Raw genomic sequence first — 22530 nt, 5'->3', positions numbered from 1 at the left:
TTACCTTTATTAAATAAATGTGTTATGCTTTTATAATTTAATGGGAAGCATTCTGTTTGCTTCTTTAATAACTTGAGTCATGTGCATATTTTAGGTTCATTCATATACTCTTCATCATCCAAATAAACTATGAAGTAAGAAGCTGGTTACTTCCTGGAGAAATGTTAGTTGTGTAAATATTGTTCTTTGGTCAAATGTTGTAAATCTCAGAAAACCTAAGCAGCTAACTTAGAAGTGTATTTACCTGAAGTTATTTAAAAAGAAAGTGACTGCCTTGACCTGATATGAACCTTGAGTTGTGACAGTAGATGGGGATCATTTAACATGGCTGTACTTTGAGAAACAAATTTGGTGCAGCCTTTCTTAGTGTGATTATTGTATGGCTGATGATGAAGGTAACTGGTATATTTCAGTGGAATATTGGAAATATTTGGCTGTTCAGTAAAGTATTTTTATAGAATCAATGAGTATGATTTGCAGTGTTTGCTCTCTTGAATCATTCTGAGCATAAGGGTTTAAGATTTTTAGTGCATTCACTTGAATTAGTGCTCTCTCTTGGTCTGCTTTTTGTTAAGCTCATTTTTCCCTAAGCATGTGTTAGTATTGAGAGCCTTCCAAAACGAAGGTGAAAATGAGGAAAGTATAGCCTCAGAGGTATGTGTTTTTCTTCTTTGCTTCATCCCACTTGACATTGTTTTGGCCTTAAGGAAAAAGTACAGCGTTAGGGTTTGGGGTTTTTTTTGTTGCTGCTCTTGCACTTGCTTATATAAAGGGAAGAAATAGCTTCTTTTTTTTTAAAAAAAAGAAGTCTTTAATAATTCTGTTTTAAGATTTTTTTTCAAGGTACAACATATACCCTGGATTAAAGTAAAGCCATCAGCAATCATACAGTCAGCAGGAATCAAAGCTTCAGTTCACACAAATGCCCATAAGAGTGCTCCAGTAGTAAAAAAATGAAATAACAAGATTTAAGAGCTTGCAGATATCCGATTAATAGCTGGACATCTGAAAGCACTGAGATGGTAACTACATCTGTTTCGGAATTTACACATTTTATACAGTGTGAATTTTTAATCTGGTATGAGTGGAATTCTCACAATACTCAGACCGTATTTCCTGGTTTTGTAGTCTCTCACCAGAAAGTCAGGCTGCAGATTCTGGAATATAATGTATTTTGGTCTCAACCATTTATTAGAGTGGGTAGGCATTAGGTGAACTGAAATTTCATGTGTGACTTTCAGTTTAACTATGTAAAGAGATGCACAGCCATTGCAGAAGAAAAGACACTTTTTCCCCCATGATATGTAATTTATTATCAGACTAAGTATGAAAAAAAATCAACAAAATTATTTTAGATATATATATCTGTTTATATCTATATATCTATCTCTGAAGACATTAAAAATAAAACACTTTCAAGAGATTAAATATAAAACAAATGCTGCACTTGCTAGGGAACTAGATTTAGTCTCTACTGAGTTCAGTTGCACTTGTGGGTTCTTTTACATTTGTATGATCTTGGAAGATGATATTTTTGGCATCATGCATTCAGAGTTGCTGCTGTTTCAGGAAAAACCACAAATGTACAGACTTTTTCTCTCAGAGTAAAAATGGCTGCTCCAGGAGAAAAATAGCCTAGGAGAGTTTCTCTTGGGAGAGCAAATGTCTGTACATGCTATGGTTTCTTTCAGAAGAGAACATAGTTCTCCAGTATTCCCTGCATTCCCTCCCTCCCCCAAGGAGACTGTGCTACTCCAGTAAGGAGCAGAACATGCCCCCTTCCTAATTCCTACATTGTGCTGCAGGAAAACAGAGGCTGACCATGGATAGGCTGGGGTGGCCAATCAGGGCTGTCCTGTGCATTGCTGCCATCTGTTGCCAGGCAGACGAAGGGAGCCTGCAGAGCATGGTGAGATGTGAGCACAACCCCTCCCCCTAGCTACACGGTGTCAGCATTGCAAGTTTTTCAGTCTTTAGGGCTTCAGCAATCAGATATCTGTACACATGGCTCTGGGTAAGTTTTTCTAGCAGGAGAACAAATCTGGGAGAATTTTTCTGTATTATATGAATGTGTGTATGCAGCCTTAGTTAAATTCTTAGGGTGAAATATTGCTTTGCTGATAAGATATCATAGTAAGACACTGCACTTATATATTGACTGTTAGATTTTTATAATCTGCATAATAAACATGATTAGTAAGAGTGCTTATACATAATCATAGTCCTCTTGAAATCCAAAGTTTGCAGGATCAGACCCTTGATTTATATATATGTATTCTAACCCCAATTAAAACATTATTGCTAAGTTTCATATTAAAATTAAAATGTTTTGTGAATTGGCTCTTTTATAATCATTCCTAACTAAATAGGACACACTTTAAGTGGCCTTTCTATTCCAAGATACTTTGGACTAAGATAAAGGATTTTTACATTTTATCACTGTTTTTGAAGGTTCATTGGATACTATGCTACTGATTCTGTAGAATGCCTATAAGGCAAGCAAAAGAGAATATTTGAAGCCTGAAATGAGATATGCAGCTGAAATAATGTAATTATATTATACTTAATGGAAAGAATTTTAAATCCTATTAAGCCCTTTTCCTATTCTCTGGTTTAAGGAAGATGTTCACAAAAGTACCAAACTGTACTTCCACCAATGCAATAGTAGGTGGGAGTCAGAGATGATTTTGTGTAATTGTTGTATAAACATCTCTAAGTTCCAGGTTTAAAAAAGATCTCATGACTATGTTATCATAGTGAATAGAAACAAGACTTTATGGTAAAATACTTAATTCTCAGGATGACTGTATCGGCGATGTCTCCAGATTTTGAGTGGTGCATATTATAATAAAATCCTTTCTGACGTTCCAGGGCTTATGCTGCATGCAGCATGCAGGCTGGACTTGGTGTCATGCACACGGCAAGGGCCTGGAAAAGGGTATGTGCTGTATGTATCCAGTGCCCCACTGGACCAGCCCTGCATGGGGACACAGTGTGGCCCCATCTGTGTCCAGCCCATGTGCCAGAATGGCTCCACATACCACGTGTGGCACATGGAGTCAGTCTGAGACTCAGGGGCCAGATAACAAGCTGATTGTGGTGCACAGGCTGTATCTCTGATGTCCCTGGTCTAAGGAGAAATGACAGTTGCAAGAGACCAACATGGATTTGTTGAGAAAAAAATCATGTCAAATCAATCAGATTTCTTCCTTTGACAGGGTAACTAGTTTAGTGGGCAGAGTGGAAGTAGAAGTTGCAATGTACCTTTACTTTAGTAAGGCTCTTGGCACACTCCCACATGACATTCTCAGAGCAAACTAGGGAAATGTCATCTAGTATAATGGGTGCATACCAAGTAAAGCCATACTCACAGAGTAGTTATCATCAATTAAGAGTCAACCTGGAAAACATTCCAAATAAGGATTGACATGGACCCCTCCTCAATCTGATGCTATTCAGTATTTTCATTAATGGTGACTCAGGGGATGGATACAGAGTGCACTTTTAAAATTTGCACAAATACAAAGCTAACAGGGTTTGCAAGCAGTCCAGAGGACTGCCTTAGAATGTAGAATTATCTTGATTAAGTAGAGCAATGGTCAGATATCAACAAGTAAAATTCATCAGAAGTAAGAACAAAGCACTGACTCAAGAAGGAAAATTCAGTGCATCTGTACAAACTGGGGAATAGCTGGCAAGATAGCAGAACTTCAGAAAAGGATCTGGAGGTTATACTGTACAAAAAACTGCAGATAAGTTGATGACGGTGGTAGTGTGGGTGAAGGTGGAATACTGGAGAAAAGTCAAGGCATTTCTTGAAGGAGAGTATGGAGTAAGAAGATTGTGGAGATGGCAGAGTATAGGGTGTGAATGGGAGAGTGATGAGAAACAAAAGTTGTAGAAAGGGGTATAGCTCTATTGAACCTTGAAGGATGATGATGATGATTTTATTTTGATATGGAAAGCTGCATACTATGCATCAAGTTTAAGGTTTGTGTGTCTTTAAGGCTCTGTATTACCATATTTTCTTGCATATGATACATCCTGGAATAAGATATGCACCTTATTTTTGAAAGGCAGAATGAAGAAGAAAAATCTTTCCATGTAGCAGCACTTAGAGGACTGAGCCTACTCATTGTTCTGCAATGTGCATTATATGGTAGGAAATATGGTAAGAGTAGTAAGAAAGTAAAATCTGTGCATGACTAGCAGAGAAAGTAAAGAAAGTAAAATTTTGTGTTGGAGTCCAAGTTTACAGCATGAGAAAGGAGGAAGCAGCATGCTGAAAACCTGGACTCCAACTCAGACAGCACATGGATCTGTGAAACTTATTACAAGATGTTGCTCCAAAATTGGGCTTGTCAGCCATGAACAGTTCATCAGGCACCTGACTAGACCTCTTATGCATATACTGTGATCCAGAGGATCAGCGGTTGCCTAATAGAAATACACATTGCAGTTTGCAGCAGCCATTTTTTGGAAAAAAGAAAAGGCATGCGTTGTATATGAGAAAGTAATCAATGTATTTATCCTACTCTCATTTTCTTGTCACTGCCTTTAGCCTAGATGTTCCTTTCATCTGCTTATATCATGTTTATTTCCATGCTGTGTCTTATATTGGCATACGTTCTCCAAACTTCTTTCCTCATTTCATTCAGATCTCTAACAGCTCATGTCTGCTGTTCAGTTAACAAAAGAGGAGGTGGTGGGCATGTGACCCTCTCCCAAAACAAATGAAGAACCATCAAGGAGTTCACATACTTGACTGAATAGCCACAAGATCTCATGTTTGTCACTCTCTTGTTTTTCCTTTTTTGGATATCAGTCAAGGGGCTATCAAATTAGGATAGACAATTCCTGTTCTTTATGCGAGAGTGCAGTGAGGCATTTTGGTTAAGAAGCTGCCTTACCATCTCCCCAAGCCCTCCCATGCATGATGTCTTGGCAGACTTAAGGTCTCTGTAACAAGGGAGTAAGGAACATGCCTTTTGTATGTCCCTGGAATACATGGCTCCCCAAAGAAAGCAGGGAAAAAAGATGCAGAGAAATTGTCTTGCAGGAACTGAGCTGCTCCTTACTATCAGCAATGTTTCATGTGCCAAACCTAGTCCTTGGAATGCAAGTTTCCTTGCCCAGGGACCATGCTTTCTACTGCCTACCATGTTTTGGAGTGCTTGAAATATGTGAATAAATGTAGAGATTAGAGCAGAGCAGTAAGAGAAGATTACTTGAATGCCTTCTTCCCAAAAGCATGCAAGGCTACGTCATGCTTTAATTTTGTTAGTGAAATAGCCCAGCTTCATCTACCACTCAGATTCACAAAGTGCACATGGTACACCTTGCAGCAGGATGTGGTGTCTGTGCCTCAGCAGTTCACCCCAAGTAAGGCCACAGGTGGTATTGCAGGCTTCCGTGCAAGCTCTTCTAAGGGAACAGGGTTGGTGAATGGGCTAAACAAGGCATCGTTTGGTTGCCTATAGAGAATGTACCACTATACAGCTTTCAGTTGTGTGACAGGTGCTGGGGCCTTGTGCATCACTAACCCCACTCTGGGCAGACTTTCTGTCTCTGAGGTCCTGTATTATAGGTTCGACCAGATCTGAATCAAATGCAATTACTGTTTGCAAACAAGATGGAAAACTCTAAACTTATGCTAAAAATTTACACTAGATCCCACTGCCCTGCACAAATGCACATGGACACATAGAAAACCACTTCCACTCAAAAACAGTTCCAAATGTGCAAAAGAGAAAAAAGTTGCCCATCACTTAAATTTAGGTAGAGTGTAATAGCTGTTTCAGGCTTTGTACCTGTAATTTTCATGCCTGGTATAAGGTACATCATTTTACCCAAGGGGAAAAATTATGCCAGATTTCTCAGCACAAACTTTTCAGTGTTGGAAAATAATTATTAAAATATTTATAGTTTATTTACGAGGAGGTTGGATAGATATCTGGCTGAGGTATTATGATCCCAGCACTCGTTCCTGCCCAGGGCAGGGAGTCAGACTTGATGATCTGTTCAGGTCCCTTCTGACCCTAGAAACCATGAAACTATAAGACAAACCATTACTGAGAGTGGATAATTTGGATAACTGTCACCTTCTTTATGCCTTTGCTATATTATCAAATGGGAAACAACTCTTATACAGAAAGCCTTAACTTTTGAGAGGGGGAACAGTGACTGTTCGTGGTCAGTGTTGCTGATAAAGAGAAGTGTCCTCACTCTGTACATTGTTCAGAGTTATTTATAATGAATAAAATGAGGCAACATGCCTATTACATGAAATAAAATGATTGTTTTTTAAATGAATTGGAAGATGGCATAATTAGACACTGGGCATTTGTATTCTCACATTATCACCACAGAGCTGCAAAAATGGAAGTAATTTATTTCATCATGGTAATGCTCCTTTCTGGTCCAACAATTTATCAGAAATGTTAATCCAGCAAGCAGTAAGTGTGTGTGTGGCAGGAGGCGGGGGAGATGGAGAGGAAGGAGAGAGAAGGGATTTAAAATTAGCTTGGAAATATTGCACAACTCATTAAAAATGTAATCATGCATAAAATGAGATCAATGAAAATTTATCTAAAAGTGCAAGGAAAAGGCATTTTCTAGTTTGATACTGGATTTAATAGACTGGATTTTAATTTAGTCAGTTTGTAACAAAAATCCCTCCAGGCTAAATAAAACACTTTTGCCTCCCAGTTATTGTATAGACAGCTAATTTTCTGCACCCTTCCTTCTAATATTCAATCTTATCTCCTGCTGGATAGGGGTTTCAGTATATTGCAGTTTGTTTTCTTTACATTTTCCATTACTGCTTTTTCATTTGCATGATAAATGGTCAGAGGTAGAAACATGATAAAACCAAGCAGAACATTTCTTTATTAATTTTGTTTATATTAGTATAACTTCTTATCCATCTTGTTCCTTTCAAACAACATAGAAGTTATTTTATGGTTGCTTGTTTTATGGTTAGGAAAAATGTTATTTTTTTTAAAGTTACCTTTTTCTTAAAATAACATTCTGTGTGTTCTTTAAGTTTAGCATTTGCTTAAAGCAGGAGGCAAATGATAACGTATTGTTCTTTTAAAATTAGTTATTTTTCCTGTTCCAGGACCCATGGAGCGGAAATGGCTTTAAATGTTATATGTATCTCTCTCATATATGTTTTTTTTTCTTTGTGTGTGTGTGTGTGTGTGTGTGTGTGTGTGTACATTTTACACCACAAAGTTTAACTTACTGCTCTTCAGTCCCATGCTATTCTAAATTGATCACAGGAGTGCACTCCAGCCTCTATGCTGGGCTTATTGGAATGCCACAGAAGCGAAGAAGTCAACATACGCAAGCCTTATTGTGGGATCAGTTCCTGTGCCCTTGTTGTTGTTCCCTTAAATTGTAAACTTTTGAAGACTTCCATAAAAAAATCTGACTTCTTCATTGTCATCTTTACCAGGCTTTGCCATGTAGACAGAATTCATTTGCCCTGTTGTTTTAAATATCAGCAGTCCCTTTGGGGAAAAAACCAAAAAATAAACATCATTTTACAGATTCTGCAAATAATATTTGTTATCCCAGCAGAGTTTGGAGGATATGTCCATGAATAATAATATTCAAATGAGCTTAGACAGAGATTTTCTAAGCCAGCTCTAAATGCTTTGGAGTTCAATTCTCCTGAGTATTACTGAAGATTTAGAATATATGTGCCTGTGCTATTCGTATAATAAATTATGAATACATTTAGAATGAATATTTATCTGTTTTCAGTACATCTATAGCACCTGTCATTGTAGTATCTAAGTACAGCATCTTTTGCATCTTTAACGAAGAGGCACTTTGCCTACCAGTACACCTCCTACAGGGCTTATGATGGTACAAATCTTTGAGCATGTGTAAACAGCTGTGATTATTTTAAAATATCTGCTCATCAGAAAATGCCTCTTTTTCCAGGATCTTTTCCTCCACGCCTACCAAATTACAGTAGTTTGAAGTACAGTAACCTGCAAAAATATCAAGTTTAAAACGGAACTCACAGTATCTAGAAGGAGAATCTTTCTAATATAGGGAATGGGAGATTTCCTGCTTTCCAGTTGACATAACTGAGCTAAAGGCTGTTTCTAGGTCAGGGGTGGGCAAAATACGGCCCGTGGGCCAGATCCAGCCAGCCATGTACTTTTATCTGGCTCATAGCTCCCTCCATCAAATTGTGCCCCACCCAGCCCTTCTGCCCACAAGAGTGGGAGTGAGGCACCTACACCCACCCCCAACATATCCTAGTATGCCTCACTCCCACCCTTGTGGGTGGAAGAGCTGGACCTGCTAGCACCAGGTGGAGTTGCTGCTTCAGGGTTCCCTGGCATCGTGTTCCCTCCGCTGCCAGCTGGGTGGGAGCGTGGGGCTGGGGCTGGCAGCAGTGCAGAGTCCTCACCCAGGGGGGCAGCAGCAGCGTGGAGCTCAGGTGGGCAGGGTGTGGGTATAAGGGGGGGTGGGGTATGGGGACCCCTCCCCCCATAGCACATAGCGCCAGCAGGCAGCGGGGGTGGCAGCAGCAGTGAGGGCAGGGGATGGTGCTCTGCTCGGCACTGGTGCTTGGCTCCTGGCTCTGGCCAGTGCTGCGACGAGCGCAGTCCCCATCAGGCCGTTTGTTTCCTCGACGCTCCCCTCATTCGTGGGGCACAGGAGGGAAGCCTCAGGTGCTAGAGATTGCTTACCACATTCCAGTATAAAATATTCTTGTGCATTTTGTTTTAGAAATGTTAACATCTCTTCTGTTTGCAGCAGGACTTTGGAATATGACAGACTGTTTGGAATATGACAACTGTTGAGAGAACTTTTTTTTTTGGTTCCATTAGATTTCATTTAAGTTTGGCTTGGTTATAAACTTTTGCAAATTGCCATTTTCTATCTGTCAGGAAAACTTGGGGAGACCATCAAAATAACAAGTGAATGTTTTAATACAAACCAGGCCTGCCCCCCTGCTTCCATAGCCATATATCACAGTAGAAACCCACACAAGCAGGCAGCTTTGCCAGAAGATGTGGGGTAGATTTTTTTTCCTGCCCTGAAAGTTCCTGTTCAGTCTTAGCACATAAACCCACCACCTAATTTTTCCTCTTGGAAAAACAGCCTTCTCCAGCTGCTAGTTAATGTAGTTTATTTCTGTAGTTTCAGCTGCTCCATGATACTGAAGACTCAGGTGTTAAGCCTGAGTTGATAATGTTTGATGAAGAATTGCTGGTTGTATAAAAGAACTGGTGATTACCTTTACATTAAAAAAAAAGGAAATTACATTTTTTTAAACTTGTGTTAAAACAACATTATATAAATTGAAAATTTAAGACCACAATACACATGAAGTGCCAGAACTCAGGTTCTGCAGCCTCAAAGCACTGTCCAGCATGGCAAGGCTTGAGTAGGAGCAGTTCCATATGATCCAAGGTGGTCTCCTGGAAACAGACTGCAAACATGGATGTTGATTAGATTCTAGCTGCCTGTCTAAATATATGTGGAAAAAAACCAGAATATGAGCCAACTCAGGACATGGACAGACATTAAAAAGAAGTCACAATGGGATCTTATGTGCGGTCCCAACAATTGTGCTTCCTGCCATGCCACAGGTGCATGGCAGGAGGTGCAACTGTGGGATGTAGCATCAGATTTCATCGTGCCATGTTGATGGTGCCAGGTGCACCTGGGATCATGACCCCAGGCTCCCCTTGCACCAACTATCGTTGCACCTGTGGCTGGAGGCCCCGTCAGTTTATAGGAGCTCCCAGGCCTGGAGGCAAACCATGCACTCCTAGGGATGAAAGCTCCAATCAGTCCAATCTTTGCTCCCATGGCTGGGAGCCCTGTCAGTTCATTGGAGCGTCCAACCTGGCAATTGTCTGCTGGAAGTTTATGAAAAATAATCTGAATAATATATGTATAAACTCTGTAGAACATTTTAAATATAATTTGTTGTCTTAATGGATGACATGTATAGAATTCATCAATGGTGTACTGTGATGTAATGTTTTTAAAAACTTAATTGAGAATGGCTAAATTATTCATGAGTGGAGCCCATGAGTGAATTATGCAGCTTGTTCCAATCAAGTGCAGGTAAAACTTTTATTCCATAGATCATGGATCTTGTATACGCTATATAATGAGTTGCTGGAATTGCTGTACTGCATCAGACCAGTGATGGAAATCCCATTATATGATCATAGGAAAAAAGGATGCGTTTAGGACACTGGCCTGGGACTCTTGAAACTTGTGTAAAATTCCCTGTTCTACCAAGGGTTCCTTTCGGGCAAACCGTTCCCCTGTTGTGTGCCTCTGTGTAAAGGGGATAATTGTGCTGTCCTCAGTGGGGTATTATACAGATAAATACAATCAGGATTTTCAGGTACTCACAGTAATAAAGGCCACGTGAGTACTTAAGCTAGACAGATGTTAAAGAACATCTTATAATGCACTACAGGCTACCCCAGGCACTCAGCTGAAACTGCTTTTCTAAAAGTTTCTATTGACCTCTTCTTGGCCATAGCTGAGAACCAGTGTCCTACTCTCCTTCTTGATCGGTCAGCTCCCTTTGACACTGTGAATTACTGTATCTTGCTGTTCTTGAAATCTTGCTGTCTTTACTTCTATGGCTTTGCATCTTGCAGGTTCTCCTCTTCCTTCTGAAAAGTCTTTTTTTAGTAGAGTCCTTTAGAGGATCTTCCTCCAACTCTCTGTGGTTGTTCCTGGGGCTTTATCCTTGGCCTCTTTCTTTGCTTTCCAGTTAGCTCTGGCTAGTAGCATCCACAAACAGAACTTCAGCATCAGCTGCAAACTGACAGCTTACAAAGCTACCTTTTTGTTCCAGATCTGTTGACTTCTATTCATGCAAAAATCTCAAGCTTTCTCTGACCTTTTGTGCTCAAAAGCTTGCAAAGAACAATTTTTCCAGCTATTCAGTTGGTCTAATAAAAGATATCACATCTACCCAAAGAACCTTGTCTGCCTATGTCCCTAGATCAACACGGCTACAAGCCTATGTGATGCAGGATACTCTGCAAAAAGGACCTATGGTCTTATCCAGTAAATGGCAGATTTTATTTTCTTATGTTGAGTCTTGCATTCATAGAACAGGCTCGGAAGCCCAAAGCAGGAGTACCTTGAGTGCACTGCTCACCATGACAGCTCAGAATATTGGTTTGGCTACATGCAGTACTTCCCCTTTGGGAGCTGGTAAGTGCAGCCACCAGAAACAGGATTTTCAGAATGAAGTACTGTTTAATCACAGTAGGAACAAGAGAAAAAGGTTCTAAAACAGCAGAAGCCTACTTGCACATTTAACTCACCTACAGGCTCTTCTTCCCATGCCAGAGACCCTAAGCAGGGTAAATTTCCTCAAGGCATCCAATCTTTGGGCATTCGGGAGGAAGTGAGAGGAGGACAATTCCTCCAGAGCTGTCCTTACCTTTCTGTCTTGCATGCATCAGGCTGTATTTTTATGCACACTTTGTAAGTTCTTTGTTCTAGTTTCCTGCCTGGATTTACTCTTCCTCCATTGCAAGCCAGGGAACTGGACTCAGTTGGTATATCAGTAGGGTGCCAGGTCGTGCCAAGCTGTGCTCTCCAAGCACTGATTCATGAATAGGAAGCATGCCGGTGTAGTATGGTACATGTGTTGGTAAGTTCTTCCTCTCAGCACAGTGATGCATTGAATGATTTTATTACTTCTGGTCTGGGACCTAGTGCATACTGGACAAGCATGGCATGTCTCCGCCTTGCACTGTGTAGGTGTACCCAGGATGGTCAGAGGTGAAATTTCATGGTGAATGGCATTCGCATTGTCTGTTATGTATGAGAATGAACAGAAGTGATTGCCAAACTGTTTTGCTTATTTAGTTGGCCCCTCCTGGAATGGACCCTGACATAATTATCTAGCAATCCATACAATAACAAACAGAACATATAATATCCACAGTATAATGCAGGCAGCTGCCAGGTCCATCTCCTTGACCATAATGCCTGCATAAAATCTTGAAAACTCAGCTGGTGGGCTGACCAGTCATGCCGGGTCTCAATGTTTCCTTGTTATCCACCATTTGTCTGTATCCATCTCTTATGTCTCGTCTCGTACTTTGGGCAGGCGTTGTCTTTTGTTCTGTGTTTTTACAGTGCCTGGCACAGTGGGGTCCTAATCCATAAGCAGGACTCCTGTGAATTGCTGCAGTACAAATGGTTAATAATAATTGTAATAACTACCCAGCTGCCAAATTTCAAAGTCTGATTGAAAACTCTAAAGATACTAGAGCTCTTCAACATGTTTCAAATATTTTTTATATTGCAAAGCGTCAGGCAGCCTAAATATAGGCATTGCTATTGCTCTCCCTCCTCTTACAATAAACATACTTAGGACTTGATTTACCACTATGTTCCTTCACTTTTATGAAGGTGTAACCCCTCTGAGATCAGTGGCATTATGCGCGCATAAAACTAATGTCGTAGAGATGAAGCAGGTCTTAAGGTTTGTATGCCTTGCTGTATTTACATCCAGAGAACTCACTGTTTTTCTATGCAGAAAAGAATTGCCACACATAGGTTTGGGGGACAGGGGTTGGGAAGGGTCTGTAGATGTGTGTCATCAATGCAAAACATGCACTTTTGTACCCTTTGTGGCCTATCAGCAGGGGGAGAAAGCTGGAGAGAGAGTACAGTATCTGTAACAAAATAAAAGACATGCAAAATGGCTGATAGGGCTCCATGAAAAACTTCATGATGAAAGAAAAACAGTGCTGGAAGTGAGAAAATGAGGATGGAATGCAACTAAACAGGAGTGCTTGGTGCAACTAGTAGTCTCAAGAAAAATATGGTAGCAAAGTACAGTAAGTTAGTGTTAGAAGGCTTCAGAGAAATGCGAAGGCCTTTCGAAAGCATACAATAGCAAGGAAAAGAAGGCAGCACAGTATTAGACACTAACTTGTTCAGAAATACTTAAGTGTAAAGGGTTTTGGTAAGTATAAAGGGAAAAGAAGTATTAAGCTAGGACAACTAATAGCTAAAAGTGTGATTTAAAGTCAGTGGAAGGACTTGCACTGATTTTGGTGATCAGGCTTTAAGACGGGATGAAATTAGTGACTGAAAAACTTTAGCAACTGGCTTTTACCAAGGATAAGACAGCAAGGAAGAGAGGCTCATGAAAGGTATAGAAAGGGAAGGGTTTTGTGTGTGATCAACTATATAGTTGGGAGAGATACAGACCATCGTTTGGGTATGAAGTACCCTTCCTCAAGTCTCTGAGGAATAAGCAGACACAGTTTAAGCTATATAGGAGGTAGAGCAAAACTCCACTATCAATTAAATATAGTTTTGTTGCATATTTGAAAGGAAGACCATGGAAAACTGGGCAACAAATTATCGTACTAATTATTATTAACCTGGTTCACTGTTGTTACTCCAGTTTTATACCAGTTGCATTCCATTACTTCCAGTAAAAATTGAGTAACGCAGCATCGAATAAGGTCCTACACCTGAAAAGGTTAGGGGCTGTTAGTAAGCTATTGCTGATGTTCCAGTTTCCAACTCAAGCTAGAACGTATCTAGTTTTCTGTTCTAATGTTCTTGCTGGCTAAGTGCCCACTCCCTTTTGTTTCTTGAAAACCTCAATTATCTTCTTTGAAATGTTTTTATCCATTATTCTTTTCTTTTTAGCATTTCCACACGAGTCAGCTCTTGATGGTTTCTCATTTGTTCTCTTCCCTCCTCTTTCCTACCTTCCTGATGTATCCTGGGTTGTACGCTGTGCTTTTTCTTCCATATATGCTTCGTGGTGTGCTACTCTCAGTTTGGCAAACAAGTTTAAACGTGGTCTATTTAATGCAGCTAAACCTAGCTCAGGGGAGAAGAAAAACAATTTCTCTGGACTTGGATTGTGTGCTTCATCTGCCTCAGTAGCTTTTGATAAATTGTGAAAACAGTGTCATGATTTATTTTTCTCAGCTTCTTCCATTTTGTGTGTCTTTGGAAAATGCCAGAAGGATATACTTTGTAACCCTAAAACTTTTTATCTTAAACCTACAGAAAATGAAAGCCATCCTTTTCCAATCCATGACTTGCCATTCTTCATGCGGTACTTTGGTGTGGTCCACAGCATTGGACACTCATGTAATGATGTTTTCCTTTTAATCTTCTTGTACACAGAAAAACAAGCATTGGCTTCAACACAGACTTCAGTCATCACTTTCCTCTTCCCATGCCATTACCTCTTAACATTGTTTGGCCTATTTAGCTTCTACATTTTATTTGTCTATTCGATTGCTGCTTTTTAGTCACCATACTTAATGTATTAGGCTGCTGTGCTGTGATGTGTCAAATAACCTTTTAAAATCCAAGTAGATTATGTTCAATGCCCTCCCCCCCCCCGGTCTGGTGTCTATGTTACCTCCTTAAAAAATTCCAGCAGATTTGTCAAACAAGATTTACCCTTTATGAGACTCTGCTGGTTACTTTTTATATCAGCTCACATTTCTCCAGATGTTTTGTGATCTCATCCCTTATTCATGTCTCCAGGATTCTGTCTGCTACTGAGTTAGACTTATCACTGGTTACTGTGGTTATGAATTTGTAATCTTCCTTCTCTTCCCTATTAGAACTAATTTGGATGACTTAAGAATCCACTTAGATAATACGGATTTGAACTTTAATCAAAAGAATCCTTTTTTGGCCTATAGTCAGTCTGCAAAATTTGGAGTTATCTTTTTTCTAAACCTATTCCTTTATTGTTTTATTTAATAACTTAGGGTGTCTTTAAATGTGCAGGCATTCCAGTGAAAATACCAAGAGAGTGTTCTTTGCCCTGAATGGTTTGTAGTCTTAAGTGAATCCTTTTCTTGAAAACTTTCTTTCCATTTTCCAGCCCTATCTCCTCATTCCCTTGTGTCTCCCATATCTCCTGTGGTTAACCTCTCCATTGTGTTTTCATCTCCTATACTTACAATTTTTCAGTCCCTGACACGCATCAAATCCCTCATTTGCTTCCTGTTCTGGGCTACTCCCAAAATATTTTACCTCATCTATCAAATTATTACCTCGGCACTGTTGCTGGCACAAAGTAGCACTCTTGTAATGCAGCTGAAAAGACAGGATTTTCTCCGGAGCATTGTTGGTAAAGAAAAGACAGTGGGGAGCCTTGCTCAGTTATTGGTGATGATGGAGAGGGCTCGCATATTTCTGATAACATTTGGAATACTTTTTTTTCTTAGCTAATTAAGTTGCTGTCGCTGGCATTTAACTGGATTCTTGGAACCTCTTCTTGATTTTTTTTTTTTTTTTTTAATTCTGTCTAATTTCCAGAGTGCTAATTTAGATTTTCTACTCTAATGAACACCATTTCTCTATGTCAGTTTTCAGATGGGCTGGCAAAAGTTTAGCATTATAAACCAAACAGCCAACTGGAGAAATGGTCAGACAATCACGTAAGACATCCCTTTTAATTTCCACCCTTCAAATGGAAAAATGTTAGGGAGAATGACAGCACCTAATACTTTGTCGCAAGGTTCCCTCCGGTTTGAGAGCAGAAATAGTTGGAAAGTAGTTATTTCCATGGAACAAGATTTATGGGAAAGTCATAAGCTCCATGAGGTGTATGGCATTTGGATCGTGGACAAGTCAGTCTCTCCATTACATGTCTATAACTTTCTGCATATTTGTGATTATCCTTATAAATTATGTAAACTACCACTTTCAAATAAAAAAGACTTTGAGAAGGAATTAGAAAACTTATTTCAATGTTGGTAGTTAACTTCAAATCTTGAAAGGTGAGACATTTTGTCCAATGGTTCAAGAACCACAATCTTAGCTTGAACCAACCAAATTTCAGGGTAAAAGAGCACAGAATACCCCTTTTTTTCTTGCAGCTACTGGTACTTCAGCGATTAAATTGTTTATGAACATTGAAGGGCAGGTGAGAAGAGCTCATATTAAAGTTATTGTGCAGCACTATAAATGATGGCTTCTTTTTGAGAATGTAAACTCCATAGCTGTATGATTTGGTAGTAACCCTTTAATTGAATGTAGGCTGCTCTGTTGGACTTTGGCATGCTTTACTACATAGTGTTTGTATTTGCTTAACAATTTGGTTCCTTGAACTAGTAGAATCTTTCTTGATTTTTTTTCCAGGGGAATGAACTACATTCATGCATACGGCTTCTGGAGTTTCTCTAACCAGGAAACCCAGCAGGAGGTAAAGATGATGGGAGCCATATAAATGCTTGTAATGAATAAGATATGTCTTTTACTGTTTGTATTTAACAGCTCAGAAGAGGAAGAACCAGTGTGGAGAGAGTATTCAGATAAATTTAGCTAAGTTGCTTGAGAAAAATTGTGCTTTAAAATTCAATTGTGGGACTGCTTTCTGGGTAGGGGTTTCTCAGTGGACAGACTGTCTCATGAGAGACAAATGGAGTATCCTGAGGGTAGTTGTAATCCTGCAGTAAAAAGAACTCTTCTAAGAACTAAAATAAAAGGACAGTGACATGTTTTCTCTTTGCTCTGTTTCAACATGTTAAAGGGGTTTTTTTTAAATGGATCCTGGTTCGTTGCTGCAGTTCTGGTTAGGCGTATTAGGCATGGTCAATTCTCATCATTGCTTTATCTACTGTCAGCGTAATGATTATTATTTGCCTGGGGCAGATGAAAACAACCAACAGAAAATATGAAGAAAATGTCTCATTAGACTGGTAGATTGTTAAAAATATTTCCACTGATTAATAATTTTGCTTAAACTTGTAACAGGTAGTCATGATACTGGAGCACCTGTCAAGCCTGACATAGTTGTCAACCTGTCAGTTTGTAAGATGATTGCCACCTTATACACTGATTTAAAAGGAGACAAATTTTAAATTGTTGAACATCCAAAGGAAAGATGGAAGATTTGGTTCAGGTTAGATTTGGACAGCCCAAATGTAGCTCAGCTGAGTGCTACACTGCTGTCCGCAAGGGTCAGTTTTCATGAAACAGTGTTGCATCCCACATACAGATGTGGAGATGCCACCTGCAGCCCAGAAATTCTTGCATACAGTGCTGAGTGACCTTGAGGTGTTATATGATGAATTTCCCAGTTTCCTTGAACCGTACCTGTATATTAAAGATGAGAACGAGGGGCGCCATTTTTACTTTGACTGGCTTTAAAGCCTGCCCACATGTTGACTGTTCAGATTCTAGATTACCTCTGCGAGACGGTCTGCCTTATCATGTAGCAAAAATCTATTTTATGTCCTTTAGTTCAACCAATTTCAACTCCCATAGCAATTGCACTGTAAGTGGAGAGGTTGGAGAAAGTTAGCTTCTGATTCATCACTTTTATTGAACTTTAAATTCTTTTGTTTTAATGCACACTTGATTAAGCCAACATTTATTGAAGCAGTTATGGTTTGTAGGAGAAAGAGACAGTTGAATAAAGAACAAATGAATCTAACGGAAATCAAGTACTTAATGCTTTTATAGAAACTACAAAGCCTTAAAGGTGTATTCTTAATGGTAATTTTACAAAACTCCACTAGGCAACTTCAATGGAAGTGACAGTGATTGTTTCAGTCTGGAGATGGGTTTCCTTTCACTTGCTAATCACCTGTTCATGCTGATATTTCTCTCCTTAGTTGTAGTCAGTGAATTGAATAATTTATAGAATGAATTTTGTTGTAAGTTTATTGTGTCACAAGCAGGTTGTAATTTCACTAACAGTACACTTAGGTTATTAAGTAAAAAAATAGTGTGGTTGATAGGATAGTGCATTTGGAGTTTTTTCCAACAAGTTCACATCTTATATATTTTCAAAACAAAGTATTTACCTAATTTTTATTCAGAGTCTGATCTGAGAAATAGGGAAAGGACATTAACATAAATGGGATTGCATTTGCACACTGTTGTTGAATCTGGTAGTTGTAAACAAATTACAGAAGATTTTATATAGACAGAAATAGCATTAAAACTGCATAAGTCTGTTGTAGTGCCGCCTTTGTTTCCTATTTGTTTCTGAATAATTGTCCTAGGCTTGAAAATGAAGAAGTGTTGAAGTTACAGGATGATTCTGTGAAGCTTTGCCCTCACTTTGTGATTAAAGTTGTCACTAATCATCACCTGGAAAGTTTCTTCCATCCTAAGTAGCAACATGAGCAAGGGAGCAAAGCAAAATTATACAAGCCTCATCAGTCTAACTCATGCTTGAGATGTCAGATGTACCATCCCCTACATGCTTATGGTGTTCTTTTGATGATAAAAGGAAAGGGTTTTTTTGTTCTTGTTTTTGTCAGACACACCTCTGCTTCATTTCAGTTTTTTCACACTTTGTCACAGAAATACATGGTTTTGGTTTCACGTGGTTTGTGCAGGTTTTCTTTCACTGACATTGGCTAGAGACAGAAGTTACATGTAAACCAGTTCAAGTGATCAGAAAGTGGTTTAAACCTGTAAGAGAACAGAAACTCAGCGTACATAAACCAGTTTCAAAATGGCCGAAACTGGTTTAAGATAAACCTGATTGAATATAGTATCAGACTTAACTGATTTGGGTCAAACTGTTTTATGAAACTTCTGTCCTAGACTCCTCAGTCTACCTTATGACATCTTCTTTCAGAGCCTGCCAACACTGAGCTTTCATGGACAGAGCATCCTACAACAGTTCTGTGATGACAAAGTTTGTGATTTCCATCACTGACAGCTTCTGATTTCAATAAGCAGATTGCATAGTTTTGCAATATCAAAGTCACTCTTCAGGGCCAGATTCCATCAAGAAACTCTTGTTGTCAGTCTCCAGTGAGATTAGGATGCAGTTTAAGGTGCGTGTTTTTAGGAGGTCTTACTGTTTTGCCAAGTCCTCATCTACTCCCTGAAGAGTGGCCAGATCACTGGGACAGGTAGAATTCCTTGGCCCACCTGGCTACTATGGCAGCTTTCACATGGTTGATGGGTATGAGCCTCAGAGCAGCCTGAATAGCCGTGAAGATATATTGTAAACATGCCTATGCTATCCCAGGGGAGAAGCTGCTGCACTGTGCCATGTGGACATACCTTATTAATGTGGAAACCATTATTGTGTTTGAGGTTAGAGTCTACTAGCTGGACCTCTTGTTTTGAGCATCTTGGTTTTGCATTTTAATTTGTATCCCCTCTTCTCTATCCTCTGCTATTACAATTGAAATAAGGTAATAGTGGAACAGTACTTTTCAAATCTGTTTTGATTTATGGTAATAGATGACAACCTATTTAATTTAGAGTTTCCTAATTCTCAGAGACTTTTCATGCAGCCTTCATGGCAGGAGCCTTTAACAGGGCTGCAGTACCTGGAAGTTTTGTTGAATGGCATGAGAGAGAGGGATATGTGACCAGAAAAAGTTATCTTTCTTATCCTTCTTTTTCAGTCTGTTAGCTATTTAGGTTGTCACCACTCGTTAAATACACAAATAGCATTAAAAGAATACTCCTCCACGCTAGTCTAAAAGTGTGACAAAAAGGCTCAGCAGCTGGAGAGCTTCAAAATAAGGTATTTATTCCCTTATGCATCCACCTCAACATTCTCTTTCCAATAATTATTTTTAAACAGACAGATGACTCAAGGGATAAAGTCTAGAAAAATAGAAGTATTATACAACTATTGCTTTAGTAATATTCTATCTTTTTTGCCTGACTTTTTAAAAGAAGTCTTCAGAGTTTAGGTTTTCTTTGCTAGGTGGGTCTTGGGCTATAATAATGAGTTAAAAAGAACAGCTACCTGGCCAATGGAAAGTATTGGTAGGTACACTCGTTTCTGTTCTGGAAATTTTAGATAAATATTGTATTACTACTTAGGCTATGTAATACTTTGGGTTCTCAAAATGCTATGAATTTAAGAATTTAATAAGATGCTTAAGACATGGGTAGACAAAACCTTTTTCTGCTTTTTATAGTGGTAGTACTGAATCGCAGACAGTTTGATCTGCAGAGTGCACCAGGTTCCTCTGAAGCAGAGCCAAAGGTAGAACTCAAAAATGTGTGGCTCTTAGCCTAGTGCTGTGTGCACCAACCCAGTGGTTCTCCACCTCTTTTATACCAGGACCCATTTGTACACATCGATGGTCAGTCCCGACCCAATGCCCCTAACTCCTGACCTGCTGCCCTCAGGCTCTGTGTGTGGGGCAGGGCACCCCCATTCAGCCCCTTGCAGGCTTGAACTCAGCCAGCCTGAAAGGGAAAAGCCACGGTTTCCTACATTTTTTTTCTTTAAAGGAGAATCCGTTTTTAAAGTTTGTTTGAGACCCTTTCATATATTCTTGTGTCCCACAGGTTGAGAAACGCTGCCTAGCCACACCCTCTTTCAGTTCTAATGTCCTCAGTTTTATCAGTCATATTAATGCTGTTCTCCAGCTAAAAGTAATACAAATAAATCCATCTTCCTTAAGTACTCCTCACACTGTTAAATACTGGACAGGTAGATTAAATTACAATAGATTTGTTTCGATAATGTTTGCAGGACTAGGATAGAAGAAGGATTTTATTGTAGTCTGCTATATGGATTTTTGTTTTAGTTACTTTATGTATCTCTAGCTGCATTTCTCCTGTCACAGTAAATCAGAACTAAAATTGTGAAAGCATCTCTACTTTTCATTTCTCAGATTAAATTCCTGTTAGAAATCCTGTGTTGTGTATATGGTTGTGCGTGTTAAATTTTTAATTTGAGTTTCATTTGTCTGTTTGATTGATGTAATTGATGTGCATCCTTTCCGCCCCAGGATACAGGTTAATAACCTCCTAACCCGAGAAGAAAAGAATGATAAAAGGAGAACACCCCATGGTTTAAGGAACCATTTGTAATATTTTATCTTTTTTTAATCTATTCCTTTATTTTATTTTATTTTTACCCTTTTAGCCTGAAGTGTTTTGTGTTTTCAAAACCTTGATGGACATTTAAAAAAATTAATTACTTCAAGTTTTGTTGGAAAAAATCATTCATAGCAAATCTCCAGGAAAGCTAATTCCATTTACCTTTTCCTGAAGGTCTTGCAAAAAGGAAAATGTATATAGCATCAATAATTTGTGTTCACTGCCTGAGAAGTGATTTTTTTGTTGGCTCATAGTGCAGGAGGGGAGGTGCCATGTAAGGCTCTTAGACCATGCAGTATGACTGAAGTGTGAAAAGCAAGTGTTTGGGTGTCATTAAGGGTTCATAAAGGCAGTATGGGCAAGGAGAAAGCAGGAAAAAGCAGAGGAACTTTGGGTGGTGTGACATAGGCAGTAGATGGTTCTAAATACCTATTTTTCTAATGAAAATGTGACTCCTTAATGTTGTCCTTTTAGCATAGTTATGCTCTTGAGTCAGGTTTCCGATGGCTCACAGATGTTATCTAAATTGGTAAAGAGGTGGAGGCCAAGAGATTTTGCTGAATCAGAGCCACAAAGACCAGAAGTCCTGAGAATGCTGGAGGAGAAAAGAGCACCTGTGCTTGCTCCTAAAGAGCCCTTGGAGTCTTGGGAAGCTTCATCCTAGACATCTTCTCAACTGCGCAAAGGAGGGAAGAAACTCCTTTGTGCTGAGCCCAGTGTAAGTTCAGCACTTGTGAATCAGCTCTGGCCACAGAGAAGACTCAGTCCTTTCATGCACAAACGATGTACTGACTCTTCTCAACACTTCTGGAACTGAACAAGAGAATTTTGCAATATTTTTCTTGATCTGCCTAATAATCAGTTACATCTAAAGGATGAAGGCAAGGAAGGTATCTAGCTGCTTTTCTCAGAATAGAGTTGCTAATACATCACACTCCAGGCTAATCTACTCCAGACTGATAAGATTGTGGCTTTAATAGGTGCTTTTAGGATTTGGTAATGCTGGTACATGCACATTTTTTAATGCCACTGCCATTCATTCCTTCATTCTTTATGCAGTGCTTTAAGATTTAAGCCATTAAGAATTTCTCAGATCTTGAAATTCAGAGGAAAATTTGAACCCTCTCCTCTTGTTCTTTTGTCCTTTTGCATTTTACTGTATAAAAGGAAAATAGTCACCTACAGTGAATAAGACCTCCGAAGTAATTGCAGATTTCCTTTAGGTGTTATCTTATGGTACAGTTTCTCAGTTTTTATGCTGGGGAACACCATTTATTTACAGACAGAAGAGGAAACTTAGGCACATAGGATGAGAAGACTAAGAGAACTCCTGGGTCAACTAGTTCAGTTAATAACCAGCAAAGCTCACATGCAAATCTGTATGTAATGTAACATCAATTGGAAAAAAACACTTAAAACTTCTGTTAAAGGATTGGAAACCAATTTCTTTTTCATTTTTTTTTCTTTTCTTTGTTGTGTAGGAATATCACATTTGAATCAAGCAAAACCTGGATTGTTGTATTTGGATGGGGCTATATAGAGGGATTGGTGATGCTTAACATTTATTAACAACCCGTGGAAGGCTATGAACAGGGAAGCTGCAGAATTTGTATAGCACACTGCATTATTTGTCAGTCAAGAACAGAGAAGACTGTGAAGAACCTCAAAATAGCCTAGGTGAGCAGCATGATTATGGCA

At 39.2% G+C, this 22530-nt stretch overlaps 1 protein-coding gene across 5 annotated transcripts in view; it reads left to right on the top strand.

Annotated features, from left to right (window-relative positions):
- ZFHX3 (zinc finger homeobox 3) overlaps positions 1–22530 on the top strand; it is an 832685-nt gene that overhangs the window by 77570 nt on the left and 732585 nt on the right. Inside the window, exon 1 of one of the 5 annotated variants that reach the window (XM_090063361.1) lies at positions 22314–22509. The exons of 1 other annotated variant lie outside the window; for it this stretch is intronic. The gene's annotated coding sequence lies outside the window, so the exon portion shown is untranslated. Of the gene's footprint in view, positions 1–22313; positions 22510–22530 lie in introns of those variants that run through there. 3 more of the 5 variants (XM_090063365.1, XM_090063364.1, XM_090063357.1) reach the window with 3 other exon arrangements.

The sequence above is a fragment of the Crocodylus siamensis genome, chromosome 9, assembly GCF_052110815.1.
Source record: "Crocodylus siamensis isolate JL-2025a chromosome 9, ASM5211081v1, whole genome shotgun sequence".
Classification (NCBI taxonomy): Eukaryota; Metazoa; Chordata; order Crocodylia; family Crocodylidae; genus Crocodylus; species Crocodylus siamensis.
Note: the sequence above shows the minus strand (reverse complement) of the source record. Positions and strands in the feature narration are given on the sequence as shown.